The sequence below is a fragment of the Bombina bombina genome, chromosome 5, assembly GCF_027579735.1.
Source record: "Bombina bombina isolate aBomBom1 chromosome 5, aBomBom1.pri, whole genome shotgun sequence".
NCBI classification, from domain to species: Eukaryota; Metazoa; Chordata; class Amphibia; order Anura; family Bombinatoridae; genus Bombina; species Bombina bombina.
Window position 1 is genome coordinate 1,060,312,104 of NC_069503.1, and position 10,071 is coordinate 1,060,322,174.

The 10,071-nt window shown below is 40.8% G+C and overlaps 1 protein-coding gene across 1 annotated transcript in view; it reads right to left on the minus strand.

Annotated features, from left to right (window-relative positions):
- Positions 1-2,583: 2,583 nt before the first annotated feature.
- ZHX1 (zinc fingers and homeoboxes 1) overlaps positions 2,584-10,071 on the minus strand; it is a 117,611-nt gene continuing 110,123 nt past the window's right edge. The window contains exon 3 of the mRNA XM_053715330.1: positions 2,584-4,494. The gene's annotated coding sequence lies outside the window, so the exon portion shown is untranslated. The remainder of the gene's footprint in view (positions 4,495-10,071) is intronic.

Sequence of the window (10,071 nt, forward strand, 5' to 3'; positions counted from 1 at the left end):
GTAACCATGGGATGCTATATCTATGGCCCAAGGATCTGGAACATCTCATATCCAAGCCTGATGAAAAAAAGAAAGCCTGCCCCCCACTCAATCCACTACAGGATCGGGGGCGGGCCCTTCATGTTGATTTAGAATCAACAGAAGGCTTCTTAGCTTGCTTCCCCTATTCCAAGGCTGAATGGACCTCCAAGAAGACTTGGATTGATCTGACTTGGAAGAAGAGGAAGACTTCTGTCCCTTTCAGTTACGAAAGGAACGGAAATTTGAATTCTGGTGACCCTTAGGTCTATTCTTTTTATCCTGAGGTAGGAAAGAACCCTTTCCACCTGTAATGTCAGAAATAATAATTTCTGCCAGATCTGGTCCAAACAAAGCTTTTAACCAGGGAGCTCTGCAAGCTATAGCAGTAAAACCAGAAATCTTAGCACCCAACCTAAGAACTTGCATGTTGGCATCACAAATAAAGGTATTGGCTAGCTTGATCGACTTGATCCTGTCTTGGATCTCTATAGCAGTCTCTTCTAGGATAAGATTAGATAAATCATTGCACCAATAATATGCAGCCCCCACAACTGTAGCAACAGGTTGCCACTATAATCCCTGATGAAAGTACATCTTCTTCAAAAAAGCCTCAAGCTTCTTATCCATGGGATCCTTGAAAGAACAACCCTCTTCAATAGGAATAGTAGTTTTCTTAGCCAGAGTAGAGATAGCTCCCTCTACCTTGGGCGCCACGAATAGTGTCAGCAACAGGAAACATTTTTTAAAAAACAGCGGACGGAGAAAAAGGAATCCCTAGTTTATCCCATTTCTGAGTTAAATCTGCCATACGGTCTGGAACTGGAAATACTTACACAGATCAGGGTACATCATATACCCTATTAAGCTTACTAGACCTCTTTGGATTCTCCGCAACAGATTCAGATTCTTCCAAAGTAGCAAGAACCTCCTGCAAAAGAACTCAGTGTTCTTACTTAAATCTGAAATAATCTCCTCTTAATCTGCAGAATTTGTCACTAAAAGTACCAGAATCTGACAATTCCCCCTCAGAAGTTACTGAAGAATCATCCTCATCAGATAATTGAGACAAACTGACTAACGCAGCTTTAGCTGAGTAAGCCTTACTAACATCAATATGTTTAGATTTCCTCTTTCGTTTACCAGAAACCTTTGGAAAAGCTGCAGAAGTAATCTGGGCAGCGAAATCCCCAGGTAAAAAAACACCTCCAGGAGTTTGAGAGGAACTGCAGGGCACTGCATCTGAAGCTTGAGGGAAAAGATGAGGCGTAGCTAGGATAACACTATCCTGAAAGACATCTTATCTTTAAACTTTAAAGTAAACAGGAGGGATCTTAGCCTCCAAACACAATAAGCATTTATCAAATGAATCAAACTTCAGAATTAGTGTCTATAATTGGGTATGAGTTCACAATCAACAAAACAAATTTAAATGCCAAATTAAGTTTATTTATATGAAGCAATAAAACATAAATAAGCACTTAAAACCCTCAGCTCTGCTGAGGTCTTACCCCTCCAGAGGTTGCTATCCCACTAGCATAGAAAACCAGACACACCGGGTAACAAAAAAACACCTCCTTGAAACCAGAACAGCCTAAATCTACTTGCCACTGTAGATGGAAGAAAATGCAGCCTCCACACTCGCCACGGCAAACTCCGATCTGAATAGAGAAGTCGAAAACTGGAAGTGTCGAGGAGCGGTCACGCAATAAAAAAAACCCAAAAAAACAAAGCAAATTGCGCCAAACAAAAACGGCGCAAAAACCAACAGCAACACAGCAAAAGTGATTGGGCCAATAAGTAGAGCTGAAAAGTGATTGCAACAAGTAGTAAAACAAACACTTGTCAAACACTCTCCCATCTCTGAGCCCCCAATAAAAAATGATGCTTCAAGGATTCAACCCCTTAAGTGCCGGTACCTTCAAACCTAGAAGGTAAAGCACTTACCTGTGGATCCTGCTCTGTCAGGCAGGAGCGGTTTTCTGAGGTGTGGCAGCTTCACCATACCTACCAGGGACCTATAGAAAAGAAACAGAGTAACCAACTATGGCTTTCTATAATAGGGGTAGCAATAATGTTAGAGGTTTAAGCAAAGACCACTTCACCGTCTTCTGCTAATAGCCACCATTACTCTTACTAAAGAGGTTGACATTGACACAGCATAGCCCTAATCCTTGCTTGCAGGTAAAAGTACCCATTAAAAGGATTAAAATCTTCAGACACCATCTTCGCCATCCTCCCGTGATCAAGGCAAAGAGAATGACTGGGGTTTATGGGTAAGAGAAGTGATACTTAATAGCTCTGCTGGGGTGCTCTTTGCCTCCTCCTACTGGCCAAGAGTGAATATCCTGTTCTAGTAATTAGAACATTGTATGGACTCTCCATGCCATCTGAATCATGAAAGAGAAGAAAAAAAAAGTTACATGTCCCTTTAACACTGCTCTAGAGACATATTAAAAAACAAAACAAAAAACACACACAAAAAAAAAAAAAATACATATTTGACCCCATCTAATTTCAACAGAAATACTGTATGGAAAATAGTGAAAACTAAATTGGCTAGAAAACAGTTGCAACAGTATTTATTTCTTCTCTGAAGAAAAATATTTGGGATGACAAAACAAGCAGCTCTCTGAAAGCATAATTACAAAAAAATGACAGTTACATGATCTTTTAATTGTACAAATGTTTTCGAACAAAGAGAACATCCCTGTTTGTTGGAATAATCTCATAAGCAGTTTATAATGCTAAAACATTTTAATAAAAATCATGTTTTTGATATTTTAAGATACGTTTCTAGAAAGAATCATTTTGGTAAACTCCAACGTTGTTAAAACATAAAATAACTATGTAAAACCAGTGGTTTAAAATTCAATAATTGGCATCACAGAAACAAAAGGTGTGTATTTTAACCATTGCGCAAACACTTGGTCAAAATTCCGGAAACCTACAAGAGACTAAAAATAAAACAAGCAGACATGATCAAAGACACCCTGTGCACGTGACGACAAAACATAGCTAATAACATTTCTGTAGCCTCCAATTGGGAGGCTTATGATTGTACTCTGATTCCGCAACCCCCCTGACCTTAAAAACACATCACATTATAGCTCCATAACACATTCAGAAAATTGTCCAACTAAGTTATCCGTTTCAACTTGACATACTAACAAATTCACCAGTTATCTTTCATTATTAAAAAGGCGTAATTTACATTAGAATAGCTTGGCCTTTAATAAATATAAACCTCTTGTGTTTGTGTAATTAAGGTCAGATGTCTACATGCAATGTGCAAATTCATTGTTCTGCTTGAAGAACATTAAAAAGTCAGATGAATATTCATGCAACATAAATGTGTACGTTCTATGGCCACTTTTATAAACTGCATAATTTAGATTCCATATATAAAGTTACACTGAGGTTTGGCATTTATAAAAAATATAAGTGGAATACAAAGCATTTTCAAGTTTCAAATTGATTTTAGACAATGAGGAACAGTTCTAAAATTGATAATTTTACTGTCACTTTGTTCACTGAGCACAAAATAGGTGAATGATTAAAATTATGATCAAATTGTCAAGATACATTTTATCCTTCTGTTGTACTGCATTTACAACAATCCAGGTGCAGTCCCACTTAATAGTATTCTCTTGGTACAATAAAATGAAGGAACAAAAAATACTGTTGAACGAATAAAGTAATGCTAATGTGCAATATTGTTGTGTAAAAAAAAAAAAAAAAAAAAAGGCACAAATAATTCACAAGTTTGGAAAAAAAATAAACAAGCAGTTCTTTTTTGCAATACATTAAAACAAAATCACATTTAAAGCCATTTTTAAATAATTCTGAAACATGCAATACTTTAAGATAAAAAGTAATTGTTTCTAAACAAAATATACTATTAAGTAGAACTGCATCTTTAATTTCGCTGTAGGTTTAACAAATAGGTTCATTATGAAGTCTGCATTAAAAAAAAAAAACAAATTCAACTAATGTGAAGCTAACAAATGCTAAAAAATGATTAGAATATTTTTAGGTCTTTGCAGAATTAATGTTTGGTCGTTGAACATTTATTACACATACTGTAAAAGCATTTTTTTCTTTTTTTTTTACCAAAAATACAACTAATGCTAAGAAAAAAACAAAAAACAACAACAACTAGTGGTCACTGTATTGTCTGCTATTCCAGCTTCTAAACCATACATAAGCAGGTGTAAGACAAGTTTCGTCTCACATCAGTAAAAATGTATTAAAATTTGAAATGTACAGGTTATGTGTTGCCCACATAAATTTTATTTACAGTAAAATCCAACTGCGTTGCATGACTTTGGCACAGCAGTACTGCTTCTTCACCAAGCCGAGAGCTCAAGCTCTGTAGATGTCCACTGAAATGCTTACTTTTCTAATCAGAAAAGGCCCATTCACTTCACAGTAGAAAAGGATTTTGTCGCTTTTATTCAAGCTAGCTTACCATTCCTGTAAATAAACAAAACAAAGGTTACATAACTAACGAGACTACAATATGCAGATCTGAATTAAAGCACTCAACTTGAAAGAATAAAAAGGTGAACATAAAACAAAATTATTTTTGTACTTAAAGGGACAATGAACCCAAAAATTCTTTCGCGATTCAGATAGAGCATGCAATTTTAAGCAACTTTCTAATTTACTCCTATTATCAAATTTTCTTCATTCTATTGGTATGTTTATTTGAAAAGCAAGAATTTAAGTTTAGATGCCGGCCCATTTTTGGTGAACAACCTGGGTTATACTTGCTGATTGGACAGCACCAATAAACAAGTGCTGTCCATAGGTCTGAACCAAAAAGTTGCTGGCTCCTTAGCTTAGATGCCTTCTTTTTCAAATAAAGATAACAAGACAACAAAGAAAAATTAATAGAAGTAAATTAGAAAGTTGCTTAAAAACAGAATTTATGTTTACCTGATAAATTACTTTCTCCAACGGTGTGTCCGGTCCACGGCGTCATCCTTACTTGTGGGATATTCTCTTCCCCAACAGGAAATGGCAAAGAGCCCAGCAAAGCTGGTCACATGATCCCTCCTAGGCTCCGCCTACCCCAGTCATTCGACCGACGTTAAGGAGGAATATTTGCATAGGAGAAACCATATGGTACCGTGGTGACTGTAGTTAAAGAAAATAAATTATCAGACCTGATTAAAAAAACCAGGGCGGGCCGTGGACCGGACACACCGTTGGAGAAAGTAATTTATCAGGTAAACAAATTCTGTTTTCTCCAACATAGGTGTGTCCGGTCCACGGCGTCATCCTTACTTGTGGGAACCAATACCAAAGCTTTAGGACACGGATGAAGGGAGGGAGCAAATCAGGTCACCTAAATGGAAGGCACCACGGCTTGCAAAACCTTTCTCCCAAAAATAGCCTCAGAAGAAGCAAAAGTATCAAACTTGTAAAATTTGGTAAAAGTGTGCAGTGAAGACCAAGTCGCTGCCCTACATATCTGATCAACAGAAGCCTCGTTCTTGAAGGCCCATGTGGAAGCCACAGCCCTAGTGGAATGAGCTGTGATTCTTTCGGGAGGCTGCCGTCCGGCAGTCTCGTAAGCCAATCTGATGATGCTTTTAATCCAAAAAGAGAGAGAGGTAGAAGTTGCTTTTTGACCTCTCCTTTTACCAGAACAAACAACAAACAAGGAAGATGTTTGTCTAAAATCCTTTGTAGCATCTAAATAGAATTTTAGAGCGCGAACAACATCCAAATTGTGCAACAAACGTTCCTTCTTTGAAACTGGTTTCGGACACAGAGAAGGTACGATAATCTCCTGGTTAACGTTTTTGTTAGAAACAACTTTTGGAAGAAAACCAGGTTTAGTACGTAAAACCACCTTATCTGCATGGAACACCAGATAAGGAGGAGAACACTGCAGAGCAGATAATTCTGAAACTCTTCTAGCAGAAGAAATTGCAACTAAAAACAAAACTTTCCAAGATAACAACTTAATATCAACGGAATGCAAGGGTTCAAACGGAACCCCCTGAAGAACTGAAAGAACTAAATTGAGACTCCAAGGAGGAGTCAAAGGTTTGTAAACAGGCTTAATTCTAACCAGAGCCTGAACAAAGGCTTGAACATCTGGCACAGCGGCCAGCTTTTTGTGAAGTAACACAGACAAGGCAGAAATCTGTCCCTTCAGGGAACTTGCAGATAATCCTTTTTCCAATCCTTCTTGAAGGAAGGATAGAATCCTAGGAATCTTAACCTTGTCCCAAGGGAATCCTTTAGATTCACACCAACAGATATATTTTTTCCAAATTTTGTGGTAAATCTTTCTAGTTACAGGCTTTCTGGCCTGAACAAGAGTATCGATAACAGAATCTGAGAATCCTCGCTTCGATAAGATCAAGCGTTCAATCTCCAAGCAGTCAGCTGGAGTGAAACCAGATTCGGATGTTCGAACGGACCCTGAACAAGAAGGTCTCGTCTCAAAGGTAGCTTCCAAGGAGGAGCCGATGACATATTCACCAGATCTGCGTACCAAGTCCTGCGTGGCCACGCAGGAGCTATCAAGATCACCGACGCCCTCTCCTGATTGATCCTGGCTACCAGCCTGGGGATGAGAGGAAACGGCGGGAACACATAAGCTAGTTTGAAGGTCCAAGGTGCTACTAGTGCATCCACTAGAGCCGCCTTGGGATCCCTGGATCTGGACCCGTAGCAAGGAACTTTGAAGTTCTGACGAGAGGCCATCAGATCCATGTCTGGAATGCCCCACAGCTGAGTGACTTGGGCAAAGATTTCCGGATGGAGTTCCCACTCCCCCGGATGCAATGTCTGACGACTCAGAAAATCCGCTTCCCAATTTTCCACTCCTGGGATGTGGATAGCAGACAGGTGGCAGGAGTGAGACTCCGCCCATAGAATGATTTTGGTCACTTCTTCCATCGCCAGGGAACTCCTTGTTCCCCCCTGATGGTTGATGTACGCAACAGTTGTCATGTTGTCTGATTGAAACCGTATGAACTTGGCCCTCGCTAACTGAGGCCAAGCCTTGAGAGCATTGAATATCGCTCTCAGTTCCAGAATATTTATCGGTAGAAGAGATTCTTCCCGAGACCAAAGACCCTGAGCTTTCAGGGATCCCCAGACCGCGCCCCAGCCCATCAGACTGGCGTCGGTCGTGACAATGACCCACTCTGGTCTGCGGAAAGTCATCCCTCGTGACAGGTTGTCCAGGGACAGCCACCAACGGAGTGAGTCTCTGGTCCTCTGATTTACTTGTATCTTCGGAGACAAGTCTGTATAGTCCCCATTCCACTGACTGAGCATGCACAGTTGTAATGGTCTTAGATGAATGCGTGCAAAAGGAACTATGTCCATTGCCGCTACCATCAACCCGATCACTTCCATGCACTGAGCTATGGAAGGAAGAGGAACGGAATGGAGTATCCGACAAGAGTCTAGAAGTTTTGTTTTTCTGGCCTCTGTCAGAAAAATCCTCATTTCTAAGGAGTCTATTATTGTTCCCAAGAAGGGAACCCTTGTTGACGGAGATAGAGAACTCTTTTCCACGTTCACTTTCCATCCGTGAGATCTGAGAAAGGCCAGGACAATGTCCGTGTGAGCCTTTGCTTGAGGAAGGGACGACGCTTGAATCAGAATGTCGTCCAAGTAAGGTACTACAGCAATGCCCCTTGGTCTTAGCACAGCTAGAAGGGACCCTAGTACCTTTGTGAAAATCCTTGGAGCAGTGGCTAATCCGAAAGGAAGCGCCACGAACTGGTAATGTTTGTCCAGGAATGCGAACCTCAGGAACCGATGATGTTCCTTGTGGATAGGAATATGTAGATACGCATCCTTTAAATCCACCGTGGTCATGAATTGACCTTCCTGGATGGAAGGAAGAATAGTTCGAATGGTTTCCATCTTGAACGATGGAACCTTGAGAAACTTGTTTAAGATCTTGAGATCTAAGATTGGTCTGAACGTTCCCTCTTTTTTGGGAACTATAAACAGATTGGAGTAGAACCCCATCCCTTGTTCTCTTAATGGAACGGGATGAATCACTCCCATTTTTAACAGGTCTTCTACACAATGTAAGAATGCCTGTCTTTTTATGTGGTCTGAAGACAACTGAGACATGTGGAACCTCCCCCTTGGGGGAAGTCCCTTGAATTCCAGAAGATAACCTTGGGAGACTATTTCTAGCGCCCAAGGATCCAGAACATCTCTTGCCCAAGCCTGAGCGAAGAGAGAGAGTCTGCCCCCCACCAGATCCGGTCCCGGATCGGGGGCCAACATTTCATGCTGTCTTGGTAGCAGTGGCAGGTTTCTTGGCCTGCTTTCCCTTGTTCCAGCCTTGCATTGGTCTCCAAGCTGGCTTGGCTTGAGAAGTATTACCCTCTTGCTTAGAGGACGTAGCACTTTGGGCTGGTCCGTTTCTACGAAAGGGACGAAAATTAGGTTTATTTTTTGCCTTGAAAGGCCGATCCTGAGGAAGGGCGTGGCCCTTACCCCCAGTGATATCCGAGATAATCTCTTTCAAGTCAGGGCCAAACAGCGTTTTCCCCTTGAAAGGAATGTTAAGTAGCTTGTTCTTGGAAGACGCATCAGCCGACCAAGATTTCAACCAAAGCGCTCTGCGCGCCACAATAGCAAACCCAGAATTCTTAGCCGCTAACCTAGCCAATTGCAAAGTGGCGTCTAGGGTGAAAGAATTAGCCAATTTGAGAGCATTGATTCTGTCCTTAATCTCCTCATAAGGAGGAGAATCACTGTCGACCGCCTTTATCAGCTCATCGAACCAGAAACATGCGGCTGTAGCGACAGGGACAATGCATGAAATTGGTTGTAGAAGGTAACCCTGCTGAACAAACATCTTTTTAAGCAAACCTTCTAATTTTTTATCCATAGGATCTTTGAAAGCACAACTATCCTCTATGGGTATAGTGGTGCGTTTGTTTAAAGTGGAAACCGCTCCCTCGACCTTGGGGACTGTCTGCCATAAGTCCTTTCTGGGGTCGACCATAGGAAACAATTTTTTAAATATGGGGGGAGGGACGAAAGGAATACCGGGCCTTTCCCATTCTTTATTAACAATGTCCGCCACCCGCTTGGGTATAGGAAAAGCTTCTGGGAGCCCCGGCACCTCTAGGAACTTGTCCATTTTACATAGTTTCTCTGGGATGACCAACTTGTCACAATCATCCAGAGTGGATAATACCTCCTTAAGCAGAATGCGGAGATGTTCCAACTTAAATTTAAATGCAATCACATCAGGTTCAGCTTGTTGAGAAATGTTCCCTGAATCAGTAATTTCTCCCTCAGACAAAACCTCCCTGGCCCCATCAGACTGAGTTAGGGGCCCTTCAGAAATATTAATATCAGCGTCGTCATGCTCTTCAGTATCTAAAACAGAGCAGTCGCGCTTACGCTGATAAGTGTTCATTTTGGCTAAAATGTTTTTGACAGAATTATCCATTACAGCCGTTAATTGTTGCATAGTAAGGAGTATTGGCGCGCTAGATGTACTAGGGGCCTCCTGAGTGGGCAAGACTCGTGTAGACGAAGGAGGGAATGATGCAGTACCATGCTTACTCCCCTCACTTGAGGAATCATCTTGGGCATCATTGTCATTGTCACATAAATCACATTTATTTAAATGAATAGGAATTCTGGCTTCCCCACATTCAGAACACAGTCTATCTGGTAGTTCAGACATGTTAAACAGGCATAAACTTGATAACAAGTACAAAAAACGTTTTAAAATAAAACCGTTACTGTCACTTTAAATTTTAAACTGAACACACTTTATTACTGCAAATGCGAAAAAACATGAAGGAATTGTTCAAAATTTACCAAATTTTCACCACAGTGTCTTAAAGCCTTAAAAGTATTGCACACCAAATTTGGAAGCTTTAACCCTTAAAATAACGGAACCGGAGCCGTTTTGAACTTTAACCCCTTTACAGTCCCTGGTATCTGCTTTGCTGAGACCCAACCAAGCCCCAAGGGGAATACGATACCAAATGACGCCTTCAGAAAGTCTTTTCTAAGTATCAGAGCTCCTCTCACATG